This window comes from Eutrigla gurnardus, assembly GCF_963514095.1.
Source record: "Eutrigla gurnardus genome assembly, chromosome: 3".
Classification (NCBI taxonomy): Eukaryota; Metazoa; Chordata; class Actinopteri; order Perciformes; family Triglidae; genus Eutrigla; species Eutrigla gurnardus.
In genome coordinates, this window is record NC_139917.1 from 18,896,871 (window position 1) to 18,919,891 (window position 23,021).

At 42.0% G+C, this 23,021-nt stretch overlaps 1 protein-coding gene across 5 annotated transcripts in view; it reads right to left on the reverse strand.

The window, feature by feature from the left end:
- Positions 1–23,021, reverse strand: part of rps15a (ribosomal protein S15a) — a 395,439-nt gene that overhangs the window by 243,264 nt on the left and 129,154 nt on the right. Inside the window, exon 6 of one of the 5 annotated variants that reach the window (XM_084004092.1) lies at positions 6,625–6,634. The exons of the other annotated variants lie outside the window; for them this stretch is intronic. The gene's annotated coding sequence lies outside the window, so the exon portion shown is untranslated. Of the gene's footprint in view, positions 1–6,624; positions 6,635–23,021 lie in introns of those variants that run through there. 5 annotated transcript variants of the gene reach the window in all.

Consider the following 23,021-nt stretch of genomic DNA (forward strand, 5'->3'; position numbering starts at 1 on the left):
TCTTTCCATGCATAATGGGCCATCATCACTTGTTGTTTTGGGTAATTTATCGTGCAAAATCCTCAAACCTTCTCAGCATCGGAAACACCTGCTCTCAACAAAACGACCCATAACAACACCAGCTTCTGGATAATGAAATGACAATTACAAATTCACAGCTTCCATTCCCCGGAAGCCCCATTTTTGAAAACACGACATCATAACAGGGACAAATGAGAACATGCCTCCCTCTAATTGATAACCTCATTACCTATATCTACCGAGCCCGGGTCACCAGGTCACCACTGGGAATCGCATACGTGAGCAGCCAGCATTAAATTAGTCCAAGCTGGTCCATCGAATCTCCCTGTGCTATGCGGCTAGCCGTCTGCTGTCACATGGCTCCGCCAGACGGACACACATCTCGTCGGGGCGCCACCTGCCGCCAGCTGCGCTTTGATGATACAAACGGAGAGAGGATCGCACGGGAATGTTGGAAGGCGACGGAGGTGTCAGGTGTCTTAGATAGTTATCACCAGAGATGACAGGGTCTCTGTTCTTCCACTTTGTGAGATGTCTGGATGTGCTTCAGGAGAGGCGTTTGAAGAGAAAAAGACTCCACAAAATCATGCAACTTTATGTCCCATATGTCTTTGCGTAGGTAGTCTGGTGTCAGATAACGCTGCTTCCTGCGTGCTCAGCCTCTGGGCTCTGTTAGTATTTTACTGAGAGGTTCAAATGTGTTTGCACGATGGCTTAATAGGGTTTGTGTAAGGCTGCCAATAAACACACCTAATACAGTTATATGTGTTCAAAGGCACTAGTGCAGGTAGATACATTGTGACTCTGGGGAGGCATTCCACTTAACAATCTCATACAATTATTTGCTTACCTAATTTAGCTCTGTCAAGAAAAAAAAGTATTTGTGATAAACCTAAACTAAAGGATTTGTATTTGCAGAACTACTCTCCTTTATCTTCACCAACTCTGTCTCCGTTTACAACATGCGGTTGCTCTTCTTGTCCATAAAGATTAACTTTCCTTTCTTTTTTCTTTTAACATTGTTGATTTGAGCAATTCTCTCAATTGGCACAAATTATGCGAGGGCACACCATCTTCATCAATCGTAACTAGAGAAGTCACAAGTCGGTTGTGTGAAATTGATCAAAGCCATGGTACAACGTGATACTTAATGAAGCGAGACTTTAATCGATGGTTTTCTCAGCAGACAACGAGTCAGGTGGTACGGCAGTAGAATGAAATCATGTTGAACCCTGGATTCCCAAAATCTGAAGTTCTATCTATCCACCAAACTATTTGCCTGCTACGATCAGCACAATATCTTCATGCAGCTCTGACAGCTGTCCAATCAGTCTCAATCAATAGTAGTGCTGACGTTTTATTGGCCCTCTTCAAAGGCTTTAAGATACCAAAACCCATATCAAAGCCCTGCTGTAATTGGTGATGAGATGTTGAGTGTTTACACCGCCTACACAACAACTTTTACTCTTTGCAGAATTTAAGTGGATTTCCTTATGCCGATGTGTCATTATAGAAAAAATATCCTGAAACTTTTGGGATCCCTTCTTGATCTTCCTGCAGATATTTCACTCTCATCAAACTTTAAAGCTGCACTAATACACATGTTTTACAACTGAGTGTAGTGGGAAAACGGATAGCTATAACTCTATCTTTCCACTCAGGTCTACCAAACATTTAACTCTATTGTGGATCTTTGTTTTAGGTTTTCGGCTCACAACTCTGCTCCCATACACCAGCACCAAATATCACACACAGTTTGTCAGTGGGTGAACATAGTGCAGCCAGCTATTTTTGGTGGTAGAGACCAAAACCGAGCTAAAAGGAGAGTACTTACATTCGCTAGACAATAAACACTGATGTAGCTTTAAAATAAATAATGTATGTAATGTTTCCAAGTGTTTGTCTTGTAGTGGGAATGAGCACAAAAGATAGCGGTATGGTCATGTACAAAAGTAGGAAGATAATGGGTCCCTCTTAATCCCTTTAAACTCTGATTGGTGGGATGTTTCACAACAATGGAGACGGCTGTCAATGGGCACAACACCAGACCCATATGGTTCACTGAACAAATTGGAGGTGTGGGTGGTGATTCAGACGTCTGGCATCAGGCTATGCTAGAAGGCTATATAGTGTAGCATAAAATTAGCCATACACATCCGTTTATGTGTTGACAATGAGAAACGGGGAAGAACTTGCTAACGGAGCCAATCGTGATCGTCCCTTCGACGGGCGGTCACATATGGACGTGAATGCAATGGCGTAAAAATGCAAATAAGATCAACAGGGTGCTTAGCAAGTGTTTCCTGATGGACGCCCACAGAATGGTGGACTTGAGTGGCAGCTTGGCAGCCATTGGTGGAGAGATCCATCATGTCATGACAGGAAGGAGAGGGCTCTGACGTCTTGGCCTGCCCTGAGAGGCCAGCGCCTGTCAGCTTAATGAGGCTCCCACTGACAGGTGATGTGGTTGTTAGATAGTGTGTGTGTGTGTGCGTGCGCGTGTGTGTTTGTGGGTGGGTGGGTGTGGATTATCAGAGGTTGAACAAGTGCCTTGTTAGCATCACTTCCACAGTTGTAATGTCTGTTATTGTATCTAGCACATCTCGACCGCCTCATATTCCTTTTTGATTTGCTTCAATCACAGATGCGTTTGCCTCCATTTCTAAGACTTGGGAGATAACTAATGGGTTTGGTTCCCTCTGCAGTTCAGCACAGTTGTGATATTTGTGCAACCACTGTATCCCACCGGCATCTACATTTAGATAAAAAAAAACTCTCTACAGTTCCCCAAAGTCACTCTAACTGGACTAAGTTACTCCAACCTGTGCGAGGGGACGTAAAAAAAAAAGTTTGTGTATAAATAACTCTTTGACCTCTCCGTCCCTAACTTCCTTTCCCTCTCCAGTGCGCCTCACTGCCTCTGAAACTCCCTCACCTCTTCCCCTCAAACCACCCACTCATCTTCCTTTCCCCATGTGAGGGTATTAGGTTCACACAGTAGAATATAGATGAATCCAGCACGGACACCTCTATTGATTTCTACTACACCACAGACACCAGGGATAATGAAAGGGCTTTCCTCCCCCCCCCCCCCCCCACAAGTAGCCTTGCTTCATATTTCTTCAGGAGCTCTGGTAGTGGAAGACCAATCTCGCATCAGTGATCTCGACTGATGCGGTAGGCCTTGCTTGTCTGATATGTTCAATCGTGTGGGCTTGTACTGTAAACGGCAATAGGGCAACAGCTGATGAGAACATGTGTTTTTACCTACCAGTCTTTCTGTTGTATGCAGTTGTAAAATGGGTAAAAGTGCACTTCTTCCTGGCTACATATAAGGCAATTTTATTTGTATAGCATCCTTCAACAACAGGGCAATTCAAAGTGCTTTACATAAAACATTACAAGCATTGGGGGTAAAGCATTAAAGGGACAGTGTGTAACATTTTAAAGGAGTCATCACCCGGAAATCGCAATTTCTCTTGTTAAAACATGCATATCTGTGTTTGACCTCAGTTGAAACTTGCCTGAAAGGCTGGAGTTTGAAAGTGGCGCCGTTTTTTCGCTTCTGCTCTTTTTCCGAACAGGAATAGCACACAAGGGTGTGCATTCCTAAAGCACGAGATTTTGATTCTGCGCCTTCGGTGACGTCACCGTGGCGGCTACTTGCATAAGCCCACCCCTCTTTCACCACCCAACCCCGCCCCGTCCGCTACCTGAAATCGCCGAAGCGCCGCCATTATGTTTTGGAGTCTGCATGCAGGCAAGCCCCCCCGGCTCTGTCCTTCCTGCGGCGAATCAACGCGCGCCTCATTACATATTATACAATGCACATCCGGACCAGTCAAAACCTCGCGCGTAATCTCGCGTGATAAAATCGCGGTACGAAAAAGGGTCAGAACAAGCTCAATGTTTGATTAAAATTTTTTTTTTTTTTTCTAATAAGTTTTACGAATTGATCCAAAGCGATCCAAGGGGGGCTGGATACGTATAAAACCAGGTGATGACTCCTTTAAGTAATTTATTAGCTTAAATCAATATTTTCATTCATAAATAGGTCCTCATAAGTGTATCATTGCCAATAATCTGATTCATCCTCGTAAGCAAAGAATTTCATATTTGTATTTACATTGGACGGGTGAGTCCTCAGAAGGCTTCCATGTCATTCCACCATTTTGAGGACTATAACCGCCAAGGAGGGACGTGACAACCAGGGGCGTCAATTGGGTATGGCAAGGTATGGCAGCTGCCACACCTTGGCTCCAGGGGAAAATGTAAATATTCGTTTAATACATTTATGGAATTACTCTATGTCAATTTGTATTGATTAATCTATTATTTAATACATAAATTAACTACAAGTGAAAATCAGAACAACACAATCGATTTCTCTAGATATTATCTTTCCTAACACTTCCCCATCTATCACTATCTCCCAGCCCCCCCCCCCCGACGAGACGACGGAGGTCAGAGCTGGGTCATTATTGTTATCGCGTTTTTGTTTTGCTAAGCTAATTAACTAAAATGAAAAGGAAGCAGATAACTTTAGAATCTTTTTTATCAACAAAAAAAAAAGGCAGGTGATGGGTCCAATGTTGGCCCAGCAGCAGAGGGAGGAGGACCAGGTAGTGAAGGCGGGATTCAGGCTGTTAACGAGGCTGTTAGCCACTCAGCACCCTCTTCTCCCTCCCTCCCTCTCCTCTTTGCATTTGGACTTTAACAGTTTTAAGTTGACCTGGTATGTTCCCGTGATATTATTGCAATTACATAGTGAATGAAGTGAACAGAATGAATGAAATTGTGTTTGTCAGAAAGGCTATTACTGCTCTCTAACCCTGCCGCTGGATGCGTAACGGCGCATTTGACTGAATTGATTGATTAACGTGCGTAGTTAAGTGTTTGTGTCCATAGTTATGTTAGCGGAATGTGAGTGAGACTGCATTTGAAAAAGTTCAAATTTTCCTAACCACACAGATAAGCTACATAGCAGACTTGTCAATTTTGTTATGATTATTTGCTGGGCATGTATATTGATTGATACTGTAGTTAAGTCATGTGACTAGTTACCTTGCCATACCTTAGCTTTGGCCGAATTGACGCCACTGGTGACAACTAAACACATTTTTGCTCAGAGCCGGCGTGAATGAAAGGAGATCACATCAACGAGAGGCACTCCTGGATGCGTAGGCTGCACGCACAACCGGTTCTCACCCGGGGCGGACAGTGGTTTTTCCTGAATTTTTTTTATCTGCCCGTGATGCAGCCATTCCCTGACAATGGGGCGCCCACGTCCCGCTGTTCCCCCTGGAGCTCCCGGAGAGCAACTTTTACCGAGCTTTGTTATCTACCCTTGGTGGACGTCCCTGACACGACCTCTTTACAGTCAGTGTTGGAGAGCAATATATGCACTTCAGTAACATTCATTTGTGTTTGTTGTGTGTCTAGTTGTTAGCCAGTGCTATAGGCTACGGCATAGTAATGGAAGGCTACCAAAGATAAATCAATAAAAACATGGCAACATAAATCACTATCTTGCTCGAGGAGTAATTACTTATACATGCTCACACTTGTTTGTTTGAAATATCAACCTCATCACCTGAAAGAATACCCGGTGAAGTGGACGACATAACGGCTACCGTAGTTGCAACAAAACAATGTGCTCGAGAGCACTATTCGTTTGAATGCAAAATATAATTTCACCACTAGATGGGAGTAATTCCTACGCACTGTCTCTTTAAAACAAGCCAATAAAATAAAATAACCCCCCCCCCCCCAAAAAAAATAAAGTATAACAAGTATAAAGTATAAGAAGTTCATAGATATTATTGTTTACTGAAAGGCCGCGGCAAACAGAAAAGTCTTCAGTCTTGATTTAAAAGAGCTGAGATTTGCAGTAGGCCTGCAGCTTTGTGGAAGTTTGTTCCAGATATGTGGTGCGTAAAAACTGAAGGCGGTCTCTCCATGTTTGGTTCTGACTCTGGGGACGCAGAGCATACCTGTCCCAGATGATCTAAGAGGTCTGGATGGTTCGTAGCTAAGCAGAAGACATGCATACATAAAAGACTGAGGCTAAAACATCACGTCTCAACAGTTGATGCTGGCTACTGAAATAAAGCCTAAGCATTGTTTAATATTTTGCAGTTTGCTGTAGAGCGAGTTATGATCCTGGTTTTAGATCTCATCAGAGGCCTCACGGATGCTACTGGACCCTTAGAGAACGAATGGTCATTTTTGGGTGATGAATTCTCTTATGTTTATTATCTGAAACCAAAGCATCTATTGCTCAACCATCCGTTGCCAAGATAGTGATAGCATCGAAAAGCAAGTTATCATTGTCATACTTTTGGCCAGGAATTGATCATCCCACAAAATACACCCAGAAGACTTCCTAAAAAAAGCTGTGAGACAGTATTTTATTATTGTTGTTATTATTATTATTGGTGTAAATACAGTTTACATCGACTGTTGTTAAGCAGCCAGCTGGGAAGTTTATGTCACTTTCATACTGATTGGAGGATGATTGAAGTCGTACATTGTCGACTAATGGACTGCCCGAAGCGATGCCGGCCATTTGGGAGCAGCGAGGGGCTGATTTCTCTTCTTTTAATCCGGTCATACTGGGCTGGGTGTGTCCTCATTTGGTTTGCTCGGAGCTCTAATGCCTGCAACACTCTGGAGGGCTTAATTACTACCCAAGCAGCGCTCCGAGATACGCTTGGAATGTTAAAGCAACTTGCCTTTTAATTGCTGCCATTTCTTCCCCTGCTCGAAAAGAAACCTCTCTTTTGTGTCCGCGTGAAAGGAGCTTGGAGAAGGCCGGCTAGACAAAAAACAAACAATGCTACAATGAAGCTAAGACACATTACTTCCTGGATTTTGCCAGAGTCTATTAGATCTCGGTATTGATTGAGAGACATCACTTGGATTTTTCCTTGTACAGTGTCAAACAGCGCGTATGCTTAAATATGCTGTGTCTTCATTGATTTCTTCATGAAGCTCCACTCCGATAGAATATCGAGCTGTTCGGCTCGAGCCGGCACAGGTTGACTTTCGGCAGGCGTCCAACACACCGGAGGAAAGGACTGCCGTCATGGGAACGTAGCAGGCAGGTGCCTGGTGTGTGTGAGAGTGATTGACGCCTGTGGGTTTGAACTCTTGGCCTTTGCCGCTGTGACTCTGCAAACGTGTGGATGAGCTGTGAGCTAAGATCAATCGGGGATACACGGGTTAAAGCGCTTAATCACGTCGTTAATAGGTTTGGTGGCTCTGAGGTATAGGCGTGTAAAAGACGAGGAGCCTCCTGCCTATTTTTCACGTGACAACGTTGCCTTTCAAGTGTACACATCCTGTGCATTTAAAAATAGCATAACTGCCCATGTAGCCTCATTTAAGCGCTCCTTAAGGCTCGAAATCATGAAATGATTTATCAGAGTTGACATCAATTTCTCTGCGCTCACAAATTGGCCCGCATACGTTCACCGCATATGCATTTGGTCATTAGATTATTTTTCTTCTGAACTCTGTCACAGATGTATATATTTTGACAACCCTCTGTTTTTCTTTCCCCCACGGCAGAACGCTGTCATTTTTCAATCTAACCAGTTCCTAGCTTTTTAATAAAAATCTATTACCGCACTTGTACATAATTCTCATCTGTACATTAATATTCAGTGTAGGAAGATGAATCTATCATTGAGTTCCCCTTTTTCACTTTTCAGACTGCCACTAATAAAAAAATCCATTTTAATGATAGCTCGGCCGGGTGCTCTTCAGACAGACGCCTGACACACGTTTGAGACAAGCTTAGTACGTTCATATTCAGTGTTATAAAATACAATATATGCAGGGAATGTCGTTCACCTCTTCAGGTGTCTCTCACCTTATCGCTCTTCCAGCATCCTTTTATCTCTCTTTTGCTGCTTTTCCCAGTCAGTCATCTCTCATGTCCGTATAGTTTGGAAGACCGGAGGATGATAGTCGGGGGGGGTAAGCTAACTCCCTTCATTGGAAAGCAGATTGGAGCCCGTTTCGCTGCAGAAGATTTGACAAATCCTTTTCATAATGTCAGGCCTGCTCTTCCAGGAATGTGGGATTTTGCTGGAAGGTTCCGCTGGCATTTTCCTCTAAAGGTCACCTGAGTCATTCACTGTTCCGTTATATGACTTTCAGAGTATACTTCTTCACCGATATGTTCGATAGTATTGGCACCTCATAGGTGGACTGGGTCCTTAAGTGTTATGGATATTGATCGCAGAGGAACAGGTCTAGGGGCGATCTGTCCAGCATGTGTGACATTTTAAAGCTGAACTGGATACCCTGATACCTAGAAACCAAAACTGGTTTGAATATTTCCATCAAAGGGACTATGACTGTCTGACACTAATGAATTGCTGTCTGTGAGATTCTGTGCAATCTAGGAGTTTGTTTGTATGAATAAATCTACTGTTTTGGTGCTTTGCTTTCTTCTACTAGTCAATGAATTCCTGCATTTTTCAATGTTTTTTGGAAAACACAAACAAATATGTGAGCATAAACACTGCCTTTGAGAAGTAATATTGACGTTTTTCTTCTTTCCTTCAATCGCAGCAGTAAAATGAACTTGATATTGGATATTGGATTGACAAGCACAAACGGGTAAATCACATTGCTGTAATTACTGGAGGAGAATGATACACATGTTTTACAGTTTGTAAACAATGATGAAATACATAAATGTGTGTTTGGCAGCGGAAGTATAGCTTGTCATTCCATGCGAGGACAATATAGCGAGGGGTGGTAATGATTTAATGAAAGTAGCTATAGCATCACAGCAGCGTGGCTATTGTTAGTACTCACAGCTGTGCAGATAGCAGCTTGTGGAAGACTTGTGTGACACGCAATGAGTGCGCAGTCACTGTAGGTAGACAGGCAGGTAGACCGGCCAATCAGGATGGGCAAAGATACCAGATTTTTTTTAAAGTGTTGGATTTAGTGATTGCTGTTGGGATGCAATAACAATGTAAGATGACAAATACCAATAATACAAAAATACCAACATATATTGACTTTGGCAAATGGGGAGTGACTTCCAGATCTGTGTGCTATTAGTGAGTGGGTAGAAGACATTAGCAAGTAGGGCTGGGCATCGTTTGAACATTTCTGATACCGATTCCTTGAATTCAGGACCGATACCATACTGTGTGAATGAAAAACCTCATAGCCTAATTAGTAAACGAATCCTATGTTTCTATATATTACTCATTTTTACTCATTTTTTCACGGGTGGAAGTAACAATTTAACAGTTTTTTTTGTACATTCACGAGTATTTAATACAAATCTGTAATTTTACCTTTTTACTCCAGTACTAATTAATTAAGAGTTGGACTTTGCTACATTTCACAGAGTAAAAAAACCCAAAGTCGTTGTGGAAAGTGTGTAAGAATGGAGAGAAATCAGCAGCTGCAGGGTTGAAAATGTTTGCGTTCATGGGCCTCCTGAAATCGCACACACAATCACATCAACAATCAAAAGGATCAAATATGGGATGTGGTTATAATTAGCGTTATTGAACCATGGCATAGTTCACATCTTTATTATGAGGCTCCAGATCAGATAAACGCTTCTATGTGTTGTTCTCGAGGCCACGGTCATCTAATGTGGAGGAATTGTTTCTGTGTTGAACAACACAGTTGTGTTTTTCTCCGTTAAGGAGTAAAGGATGGAACAAATGGTGAATATACGTCAAGCTTTCACGGTGCTTGTTGTCGTGCTTTAGCTGCTGTGCGTGGATTACTAAAGACAGCCTCTTTTGCATTTAAGTGTCTGCAGATGCAAATGTTGGTGGCGAACCATACAGTCTCCTCTGTAGACAGCAGACGACACCGCAGTGTCTCGGCGAAACCTTCTCAAGCTGACAATGCGTAGAGAGCGTGAACTGTGCGAGCGTATTTGCATTCCATCAAGCTGCATAAGAGCTCGTTCCAACTGTGGGTAAAATATCATCTCCATGAAAAATTTTCAGAAGACCTGGATGAGCCACAAGCATAGGGTAACAATCACATAGTGCAGTGAGTTTGCCTTTGTATAATCTGCAAACAAGTCTGCATTTTTTCCATTGCAGCTGCTGTATCCTTGGCCTCAACAAAAAGGCAATTTGACTCCCGTAGATTATGTCTGGTAGTCTGGTATGTTATTTTGGTAATGACATTGTCTGGGTCTCACTGGTTTTTTTCTCACTGTCTTTTTTTTGTTGAAATACCAGGCCTTTTACCCTTCCACAAACTTTTAGTAATTGGCAGACTAAACAAGGTGCAGATAGTGTGTGTGTGTGTGTTTGTATGTGAAAGGCTATTCATAACGCGTGTGTAGTTCTCTCTCTTTTATGTATTTTTTTTTTCGGAGCTAAATGTGAATATGTGTGACTGGACACACAAATGTGAATGTGCGCGCACATGAACGGCTGTACTTAGAAGTAATTGGTTCGGTCCGCCGAATCACCAGTGGAACAGCAGAGGACAGGAGGAGAGCAGAGAGAGAGAGAGAGAGAAAGGGACGAGAGAGGATGCTTTGCTTCAGCTCATTAACCAACGCCTGTTAGCTCGGAAATAAATTGGGTGAGATTCCACCACTGGAGAGGCTGATTAGTTCATTTTTCTCCTCCCTCCCGACTGATCCGTCGTAGGTGTAGCGAGGCAAGGCGGCATCTCTCTCTCTCTCTCTATCTCTCTCTATCTCACAAACTCAAACCAGCAGCCCATGGGTCCCTGTGCAGATGTGAATGAGACAAGTGTCAGATGACACGCAGCCTGCCACAGTTCAAAGGTCATCTCAACCTGACAGTATCTCTGTCAGGGCGGGCTCGCAGCCAGGAGATCGGGGTCTCGTCCGGCGGGACAGAAAACAACAGAAAACTTCCAGGAGCATGCAGGATAATAGGGGTTGCTCAGAAGGGGAAAACAGCCCTGTGATGCATGTGGCTCTGCAGAAGATGCAGCGTGCTTTGCCAGCTACGGTTCTGGTCTTCTGCTCACTCCTAAATTTCATCATCTAGTCTTCCCTGTCATCGCGGCGACACCGTGGCGGGGAAAAAAACGCCTCCTCTGCAGGGTCGCAGGCATCGCAGTGGAATAGAGCATAAAAGCTGAAATTTGGATTTGTCATTTTCATAAATAAAAAAAAGCCTGGAATATGGTTAACATTATTAGCATGCTGTTCGAAACGCCGGCTGAACACTTAACCAGGCTGAGAGGGCCATTGTCATCCCGGATGAAAGCACCTCAATTTGGCAAGAAGAGCCACACACAGAACGAGAGATGATTTTTCAAAATAAGTATTTGCTGCAGTAATTGGCTAAAATACGTGTTTGGCTGAGAGATTACCCTGACAGCAGTGGGAAAGCACCAAAACACTCCACGTTTTTTTGTCAATACATACTGTTCTTGCATGTTAGTTCACCCCCTCATACGTACACACAGCTCATCAGAAGCAATGTGTTAATAGACATCAATAGACGGCACGCATGAATGCACAGGTGAGCACAAATGCCTGATCAGGTGCACATTCAGGTGCTAATTCTGTGGACAGACACGTGGCAGAACGGGCTAGTTCAAAACTACACACACACACACTCACACACACACACACGTTAATGGTCAATCACAGAATGGCCTGTCATCTTTTTCCCTCCGCCGCTCCTCCCTCCTTAATAACATCATTAATCAGGAGTGTCAGCGCTGAGATATGGGTCGATAAACAATTTGGTGCAACATGCCTAATGGAAACCGGACTCATTTAATATATTCACCTGCTTATAAATCCTACAGATTAGACCCTGCTGTCTGGAACCCGCCCACCGGAGTTGTTATGCAATACTTCCACTAACGTGGGGGAAGCGTATAAAGGATTTAAAGACTTCTGTACCAAACACTCATTATGTATTCTAGGGGTTTTATCACTCCGCATACCTGACCTCTAAAACCTGTTACACGCCCAAAGTCAGGCCTCTCTGTGGAGCCTCTCCCAAGGTTTATAGATGTCTTTGATTTGAATCGTCAAATTACAAATAAAATAAATAAGTTCCCTCGTATAGAATGTAGTTTTTTAACAACCAACATGCCAAGCGGTTATTAATGTGGCCCATCATCAGGAAGGCAATAATCTCAGAACAGACTCAGAAATTGTGACAATACAAATAATAATAATAGTTTCATTTTAATCAATCCAAGTTCATCTAGATACAATCAAATAATACCTATCATGATCAATAATTACCTAATCAAACAAGTGTTATAAAAGAAACCTAGATTTCCTAAACGAGAGCTATAAGCAGTGGTGATGCTGGGTTGGGTTGAGCTTACTAGAAGATATCAAGTAAGTTATTTTATTTAAGAAACGTTGTGATATGAGCTAGGATCGGAGCCCTGCATGACCAAAAACGGATAAGCAGGTATCGCGAATAATAAACTACAGCACAGTAGTACTAAATCATGAATTCACCGATAGACTTGTTAGAGTTTGATTTTGTTCAAATGAAATCGGTGCAAAAGCTTTCATAACTTTGGTTGAAACTGTTCCAGCAGCATTTGTGGCTGATGATTAATTTCAGACACATGCCGAGGCAACAGCCTTGATGGGAATAGAATCACACTTTTTTTTTATTTGCCCACATCACACCCTTGAAAAAAAATTAATGCACAAAGTTATGCACAAAAAACCACCACTGATTGAAAGAGGCCAAACTGGAGGCTGTCTCTATTGTAAATGGCCCAAATCACACAGGAGCAGAGCATCCAACTTTGTGGTGACTGGTCGACACACTCATGCCAGGCTGGCGGGGGGGAAGAGTGTTAACCGGATTAGTCATGCATACACAGTCTCATATGTGTGTGTGTGTCCATGGCTGCCGCCTGCAGCAGCTCTTGCTGTCACTACATCAGCCTGCGAGGCTACATGCAGTTCCTTCATTTTTTTTTTTTTATAAAAGCTGTAAAATATTTCCCTCCTCAGAAGTGTGATGATGCTCCTGCACTCCATCTCTCCTCTTTCATTTTGTAAAAGTGTCCGTGATGAAGAACGTACAGATAACTGCACGCGCGTATACATGACCACACTCTCCTAGCCGCCTCTTCCTCATCCTACAGTGTCAGCCCCCCCCCTGAGTGACATGCAGCCTGAGTGGACATGGCACCATCATCTGACTGGGAGCAAATGGGCCATAAGTAACGAGCGGGGACACCCAGCCCATTGGCTAATTGTCTTGAATAACGAGCCCGTTTCTTCTCTCTGATTGGTGATTGGAGGTTGGCAGTCGGCAGGTTCCATCCGCAGTTTGCAGCCCCTCAAATGGACGACCGCATGACTGGCAGGAGTCAAAACCTCCATTTTCCAGCCGACCACTGCAGCTCACTACTCTACAGAATACACCTCAAAGACGGCGTTTGCTCCAGGTTTCCGTCCACTTACTTTCTTAGCTAGTTTACAGAGCCAAAACAATTTGATGAAAATCTTCTCTGGGCCGTTGTGGTTTTTTGTGTTTATTCCCACGTACATGCACCTGTAGGTGAAATACTTCATTTTACAAACCTAGTTTCTAGAAAAATAGCTGCTGTTTGTTCAGCATCTGTAGCTAAAATACACACACACACACACACACACACACACACACACACACACACACACACACACACACATATATCTGTCTATACTAAAAACTGTAGTTGCTTTTTTGTTACACAGGCCTTTGCTTAAGGTTGCAGCTAACCGGAATCCCATTTTGAGTGGGAGTCGCTGCTGCTGGTTTCCCGCTGGTTGTCTTGATTGGGTTGTCAGATTGTAGGCAGCTGCTGTGTGACATGCAGAACACGGACCTGATTGCACTGGAAACCAGCAAGCCAAAGGGTGGGAGGGAGCGAGAGACTTGGTAGAGGATGGGGCGTCGTGAGCTCAAAGATCTTGCTCTGGGTTCATGTATTTCACTTGTTTTGATATGAAATGATGATCTGAGACCGTCTCGCTCCATAGTGGGATCTGTTGGGCAGCAAAGCAATAAACAGAGGAATGTCGAAATGACAGGTTGAATTGGGGTCCACTCAAACAAAGAAAGGAAGGCAACATTGCACTGCATGGATGAACTTTAATGAGTGTAGAGGAAGAAAACAAGGCATGTTGAATGGAACAAATATAAAATATTCAGGAACAAATGAACAAGGCTGCCTTTATTCTAGCTGCTTAGCTAAGCATGGTAATTATTAAAGCTGCACTAATAAATATTTTATATGAACAGAGTGTCAAACGACTACATAACATAATAATAATAATTCTCACCAATGCTGTGGGTCCCCTGAGCTCAACTGAGCCTTTTAGCATCTTCTAGCTTTTTTTTCTTTTTAAATTTAAAGCAAATCTTTAAAGCATTATTATCACATCAAACAACTATTTGTGGTGTAAAGATGACCGATTACATTATATGGTTATAATATGCCACTTGGGACTAAAGAGCAATTCAATCGGTTCCATCCAATATATTTGAATAAATATGGTTGTTTTTTTTACCAACTATTGCTAGAAGGAACAATGATAATGAACAAACCACTATATCTCAATAACATTGTTTTTACATCCAAAGCCCAATTCTTCTAAAAGTGGGTTTAAAAAAGAGAAAATGAATTGAAGATCACTGGCAGGTCATGAACGCTGTTTGTTCCGATCCCATCCACCACCTTGAATGCCGCACTTCTTGAGTCCACCTTGCTAAATGAACGGCACTCAGCTTCCAGCGTCGGCCCTGAATGTTGCAGAGGGATGTGAATCGTGAAATTGTAATTCTGGATACTATTTTTTTTTGTTTGTTTTTTACAGTTACCCCTATCCAAACTGACTTATGATTATATGATTACTAAACAAATAGATGGAGGCAACCTTTCATCCGGCTACAACACATGGCATGATATCTAAATACCTTTCCCTTCTGGAGCTGTCAATTTTCCTCTATAATACTATTCGAATGTCATTCCAATTTTTTTCAATATTCAAATTATATTTGAATATTTAATGCTCAAATTCAGCCTTATATTAATATTATCTACTACACAGGCATGTTGCCAAAGCCATTATCGGCAATGTGGTTGTTTTACTTCCTGTCCACTAGAGGGCGTTCCAAAAACATTACCAATAAATATGTTGTATTACCAACCGGTGACAGCTTTCTAGATAAGTAATAATTAAGAAAGTAAAACAACCACATTGCCGTTCTCCTGGGGACGCTGTGTCCCCGTTGCCATGGCTACGCCCTCCTCGTCTCACCGCTAGCTCTACTTTCACTTTCACGAGATTTGCTAACGTAAGAAAACGTTTATAAAAAATAAATAAATAAATTGAATACTAATTTCAGCATTCAAATAGTACAGATTTTTTTTTACTATTCAAATTAATATTTGATTCCCGAAGTTCATTCCAATAAACTTTCCGGTTGTGCCGAGCTGGAGCTGAGCCGCTGGTAGCAGATTTATATGACAGACTTTGGTAAATGGATGCAGAACTGGAGATGGCTGGTAAACCCATCATGGGAAATCACAGCGTCATCGTCACAGTGTCATACATGCATACAGTGTGTAAACATAAATATGCATTCCGTCAATCACCAAGAAAAAAACAAGTCATGTCATGTGACAAATATATCGGTGGGGCGCCGTCAAGCTAGATGTCATATCTGTCGTTCAGCTAATTCCGGCCTCCTGTCTTTTCCCAGCTTTCACCCCCCCTTCTCGCTGAGACTTGCTGGGACTTCACGCAGCCCACTCACATTCTGCTCATCTAGTCCACACACACACACACACGCAATTATTCATGCCCCTCGCCTATCCATGGCTCCACAGCAGTAAGCCTTCGCCTGTCTGTCAGTGTCTCCCCCCAAAACACACCCAGAATATCAGCAGCACTACTCTATCATCAGCAGCAGCACCCCCCCCTCCCAACCACTGAGCCGACCTGCTGGAGTGTGACCACACCAGGTGGGAGACCGTCAAATAGTGCCAACTCTAAAAGGAAGTGGCTCGACTCATTCGTAGTTCTAGATTTATGGATTTTTGTCTGAAAATATCTAAAGATTGTTACAGACACTTAGGTCCAAGTTCAAGCCGATCTGATCTTTTTGCATTTTCTCTCTTGTGATTATAAAGGTGATGTGAACACTGGTATTGTATTCAACTTGTGAGCGGCGGCTGGTGTTATACCATCGCATGACGCTCTCCAGTTCCTTTCTCATTCTAAATACAACTCGGGTCTCCGCATGTGTGAATATGAGTGTGACTGTGTTAGCTTTGTGATTTACCTCTTAAGTGTTCACACTTTGCAGTAGGTGGAAATTCCAGTCGCAGGTTACATCAATTTCTAAAACACTAACACAATATGAAGTTGAGATTTTGCTATTTGTAGTTAATTTAGCACAAATTACATATACTTCACATGACTGCTATTAATTTTGTATTCCATGCTGTGAGTACTTCTTGTACGGCTCCAGGCATCCGTTTGTTTCCTTTCATTTCCCGACAGCATAAAATCCTATTTAAGTGACAATCCCAACAATTTAGTATTGTAGTTCCATATCGTTGGGGGACTCATAAGTGACAGATATTTCTATAATTTTTTGCAAACTTTGAAAAGCCATTCATCAAAGCCACACTATCATTATCCATTGCAGAAATTTCAAATCAATATGCACATCCAAGCAGTAATCATCCTACTACAAAAATGATTTTCAAATGCAGAGTTGGGTGATTATTATTAGTGGATTTGTCGCTACAAGTGACACCATACACATTAGACATTTGAGCCAATGTTCCTGTAAAAACATGCAGTATTGTAGCTTTAAGAAGTTAAAACTTGCACTGGAAGGGGCCCTTAAAGAGAAACTCGTTTCCTCTGAATATCCCTTTTTAAAAGCATTTTCCTAATTGTGATCTCTTAATTCGGTCCACAAAATGAGCCAACCCGTCCACGCTTACTTAAGTCAAAAACTTGATCAATATGCTCCATCATTATCCTGTAGCGTATTTGCTCAAATCTTGGTAGTGGCAACAAAAATGCACTGGTCAGCCAATGGGAGGCTTACAATGCTGTAAAAGTACTCACCTCCCTTGGCATTTTAATACAAACGTATTTATTTGGATTTTCTATAACCTACACAAAAAAAAAGTCAAAATAGGGGGGAAAAGTTTCATTTAAAAAAGTTAATGCAAAGTGGTTGATTCATATCACCGCCTTAGGTGTGAAGCCCCTTCTTAAGATCTGGTGCAGCTGCCTTCAGAAGTCACATAATCCTGTAATGGAGTGAAACCCTTTTCCAGGCCTGTTTCCTTGCCTTCCAAGTGCATTGATGAAGTGAGAGTGGGAAGACCACCCCTCGAGTGGAGAACCTCATATCTTGCATCTCTCTCCATGCATCTCTGGCTTCCCCCCCAGTCGTGTCTGGGTCACCTCCATGCCCAGCCCTACTTGACTGGATAATTAGCTGCCCAGCCCTCGCTGCCAGACTGTGGATTTATGACGGTGAAGGCTAGCCTGGTCTCGGGGGGGTTTGTGTGTAGGTATGCGCTGTGGAGGCCAAGGGAGACATGGCCGTCCTACTAATGAGGGGACACAAGGTTATTTACGGCAGGCCGGACCAGTGTCGTGGATATGGAGATAAGGCAATATGTGAATATGTGGGTAATAAATCATGAGGAATATGTGTGCGTTTGGAGGTGTGTGATATCACACCGCTACGGTCACAGATGGGTGTGCTTTTTCGGCGTCAGCCTCTTTCACCACACTTCTGCTGCAAGGACAAAGGACCCCTCATCTTCATAATATCACTATCTTTCCTCTCTATTTACTCAGACACTTATATTCAGCGGAAAACATATCCGTCACAGGCATCTCTTTACGTTATACGTCTCACTTTGTATGTGCTGTGCTCTGAACAAAAGCAGAAAAGCTCCCTCTGCTCCCCTGCTGTAGTGACTCATCTGTGCTTTATGTGCGGTGCATTATAGTGCCATCCAGAGCTGAGGCTGAACATCCATTGGTAGCAGGTCAATGGGAGACAGGTGCTGCGATAAATAGAGCTTACCTTTTTTTTTATATGTTCCTGTAACATTTAAGTAAACATGTACACCGCTTGCATCAGAGCTGCTATACGTGTGGGTCTTATTCTTTCATTTTGCCTTTTTTTTGTAGTCACAAATGCGAACGGAGGCATTTCAAGGGCGTTGGTGTCGTCAGCGTGCGAAGGGAAGTGGGTGAGAGTGTAAACTTGAAGACTACTTTATTCTGATCTACGGGTTATGAGATGTACTTTGAAGGCTTTAAAGTATGCCCCGTAGACAACAGTTTAATCGACCATTCAAACAAAAAAAAAAAACCTCCGGTCTTCGAAGAGCACTTACACTGCAGAAATTAAAACTTCTCTGTTGGAGAACTCCTTGTGTGTCCGGACAAGGACGAGCTGTTTAAAACATCCATCTCATGCAGAAATGAGAAGATTCATAAATTGCCTCTTTTGTATGATATATACACCTTGTTTCTCATAAAAAAAAAGCATACACTTTTTAAAATGAAGCTCTGACAATTTATTGGCCCGTGATTTGACCTGTGAATAGGCGTCTTTTTTTTACTATTATAAAAGTGCAGTATAAATCTGGCTGAGTATCGGCTGCACTGTTGAGTTTGACCTTGTTAACCAGAGAGCTGACCTTCGTTCTCACCTCACTCTTTTTCCTGCTTCAAGACAAATTTGTCCTCCAGCAGAAATGCCGACCTTTGACCCCGTGCGCTTTTGTAATTTGCGCTCTGACTGTTATGCCGTGGTGTTTTTGTTTCATGCTACACAGATTTTTCTCCGTTTTTTGCTTTCCCAGTGTCAAGAGTCGAACACCCATGAGGAAAAAAATCACCTTGTCAGAGATAACAGAACAGTAGGTGTTCACACTTCAATCTTCCTTACTGGCCATCTCAGTCCTATTTCTTTTCTATTGTTTCCATTAGATCACCTCTATTTGCAGGCTCGTACCTCTGAAAGCAGATCTTTGAAGTCTTATTTTGAGGTTTGGCCTGGTCTTTCAACAGATACGTTACGTCTAATAGCGGATGCTACTGAGCTCTGGGAAATGTAGGATTCAGTGTTTTTTGGAACAAGTCCACAACTTTATGACAATGTAATGCTAAATTGCTGGAATACCACTTTAACTTTACCTTTATAACCAACTTGTGGAGTTGGTACTAAAGAGTTTGCTTCTCCTGATGGAAACACAAGGAACTGCAGAACTCCGTTTAAACAGCGTTTTAATTATTCAGCCTGGTCTGGGACGTTCCCTCAGGAGGCGATGCATTATTTCATTATACCTAATTAAAAGTTTATACACTCTTGTGTATACACAGACGATGACCTTATTTGACCTTTGTTGATCCTAGTCCTTATGTAAAGCCCCTTTCTCACGGGACAAAAAACTCCACTAATATCCACAAACATCAGCGGGCGTTGCATCGCTGACGTTGAACGCGGCAAACCAGGATGAAAAATAAATAAATGAGAGAGCAGTTCAACAGCAGCGCATATAATGGGAGAGGAGTCTATACACAGTGTGAGCAGCTGCACCTCTCTGAGGCCTCACACAACAAACCGCGGGACAACATGACACCAAACCCAGAAATGTTTGTGTTGTAGTATCATTCTTTTTTCAAAAGTGCACTTCCAAGTCGTGCCAGGCGCCCGACGGTGTCAACCGTAACATGAAGAGAGAGCTGCACGCTTTCAGCTGAAAACCAAAGACACTTCAACGCATAACCCCTTTGGTCTGCATCTGGTTACCCCCCCAACACACTCTGTCAATTTCTTCAAAGCTCTTCAAGCTGAATAAGGTAAACAAACAAAAACAAAAAAATGCACGGGCACGATGATTTCCTTTTCTTCTTCTTCCTACAACAGAGACGTGTGTTTTTTAAGGCCGATACAAGCAGCTGAACATCAATATGAATGTAATGCTGTCAAAGAGCTTCATTTCAGGTCCACTTAATATTCCCCCTCGGCATCTGTTAGCTCCGTTTTATGTAGATGGGATTCTGAATGGCTCAGTGGGAAAATGCAATGTCAATGAATTACACCGCATTATCTTAGCCACCTAGGTTTGTCATTCAGCTGATGGGGCTGTCGCCTGTGTATGCCTGGACAACGCTGGCTGTTTGCCAGCATGTCCTGTTGATGTAGCCAACTTTATCCCCTCCGCTAGTGAACCGTGACTAATATGAAAACACATCCAACATCTGGCTCACTCAATCTGCTGGTTTTAAATAGATGTTGGCTCGGTAAAGCATTCGTTCGCTAGCGCTTTTCTTTAAGGAGGGGGGGGGGGGGGGGGACATCTGTCTGAACAGCGTCTGGGGAAGGTGCTAGATAAGCTTTTCAGACGATGATGTTTGCACTGAGAGCAAGACGCCCGTTTGAATATGCATCGCTGCGGGGAGAGTGTTTACATGTGGATAAGGTTTCTGTCTTTGTGACGTTTTCATTTTCACTTTTGACGTTTTCTTTTCTTGTTTGAGCACATTTGCTGCCCGGCTGGTTTGGCTCATCTGTGCCGTTCTGTCGATAGTCCTCGTCGTCGGATGAAAATGAAAAATCCGCGGACTCCGTGTGTATCAGAGCAAACACACTTCACACCAGTGGTTGCCAAACTTTTTGACCTGTGACCCCTTTAAAAAAAAAAAGCCACATTTACTTTTGACCCTTCGTCTCAGCTCTTGACCTCCTCATTCAACCAAAGAGGCTTTTTCCTTCTTTGATTGTTTCATTTGAAGGATTATACGTCTTGAAGAGATAAAGGTGTCCAGTATTTCACAAGAAAAAAAGAAATAATCACCAAATTCTTTCTCATCCCTTTTCATTTTCGACCCTTCATATTTATCTTTGAAGGGGGGGGGCAAAAGAAAGGACTGATAAATTATAATTATTGTATGTCAGCTTTAAAGTGTTCTGATAAACATCTTATTCAGATATGCAAAACACACAGTGGGTCACAAAAGAGGAAGAGAAGTTGTATTGGTTGAATTAAAGTCACACAATCACACTGATGAACATTCCTAATAGTGCTTTAATGGCTGTCCGTCACCTAAAACACTGCTTTTGTGAATATGTTTGCATGAACACTCACTCAAGTGACCACGTGAATGTGAAAGGACTCCGGACAAAAATCTTTATCTGCTGGTTGTTTAAAAAGGCAACTGTTTGCTGTGTTTACAGCTTGTCTGGAAAAACTCTCAAACTTTGCTGATTTTGGTGACGTGATGAAACTTTTGCCGGCTGGGTGGCTGTTACAAAGTCTCACGCTTCACCGCCAGCATCCTTCTAAACTTCTTACATTATTTGTAGATGAATCTGTGGAGCTCAGCCAATGAAACAGGAAAGCTGTTGAATAAAATAGTGCATGTTTCGAGCCGAGGCGACGGTTTGATACGGGTTCACTGTGCTGTAAAAGATTCTTTGCTCTTAGTGTCTGATTACTCCTCCCGTTGTGCATCCACCTCTTTCCTCCTCCGGCTCTCTCTCTCTCTGATCTCAGGAGAAACAATGCAAAAAAACTCACCTGCTCAGTGTCCCTTTGTTCCACATTGTTTGTTTAAGCATAAAGAGCTAATTCATCAAACGCTCACATTTACCTCGCCCGCAGGCTCGCTGACATTAGGAGAACCTTTTGTTTTTGTTCTCCCATTTGTTAACGCCAAATCCACATGTGTGGATTACTCAATTTTGCACAGGCCTATTTATCTGGTGGTGGTAGAAGTAAAAATACAAAATTAAAATTAATAAATAAATATAAAATAATAATTAATAAATAAGTTAATTAATTAAATAAATACATATTTATTTTATTGTTTTTTATTTATTTTATTTATTTTTAATAAATCAAATAAATTAAATTAAAAAAAATACATGTTTTTGTCAGTTTTATATTTAAATATAGATATAAAATCATCATACTCATACAGACATCCTCTGAATCCAATATACTAATGATTGCAGATTTGTTTGATGCGATAAAACCAGGCAGTCAAAATAGATTCATAAAAAATAATTAAGAATTTTTAAAAAGTCATAAAAATCGTTCCTATCGCTTGTCAAGCCAAGTCTGAGTGTAGTGCGTCCAAAACAGGCATAAAAAGCCATGGTCAAATTTTAAAAAATTAATTAATTAATTCATACTATAGCATGTCGAAAATTTCACGAAAAAGCATATCGAAAATTCACGAAAGAGAGTGAAAATAAATTCATAAAGTAATCCAAAAACTAAATATATGATTGGGCTTTTTTTGGAGGGGCACAGGGGAAAATAAATATGTGCCACAATACTGTCAATTACGCAAAACACCTGAAAATAGTCAACTGTTTTAACAAACGAAACCAATTGCGACCCACAACGCACAATTGAATGGACGTGAATGGAGTCGAGTGCTCTGAGGTGAAGAGATGGTGAACTTCAAAACTCAACCTCAACACATCCACACAAATTAGATGCTCAAAAAAAATATTTGACAAGAACAATGTGATGAACACTGAACAGATCAGTACATCTCTGAATATTAAGAGCAATTCTAATCTAGTGATGTTCACTCATAATAATAATAAAAATATAGGGGAGCGTATGTCCCCCGGGTCCTATATGTTCCCCGCTTTGTGTCTGACCTGGGAACATATCACCCTTTTTTTAAAAATACACTAAATACTAATAATAAATAATAATAATAAATACATAAATAAATAGTAATAATATATACACTAAATATCTAAATCTCAGTCTAAATAATGTAATGGAGAATAGAAATTTGGTGCATAGGAATCTTTTTGGGAAAAATGGGGAGCATAGGACCCGGGGAACATGGATGACCCCTAATATAGCTACCTCGACAGAATTATCCATTTTGGGAGCATGCTCATTTATTACAAGAAGATGTTGATCTGGGCCCAGCTCTTTCACCTGTAGTTTCTCGGCCAACG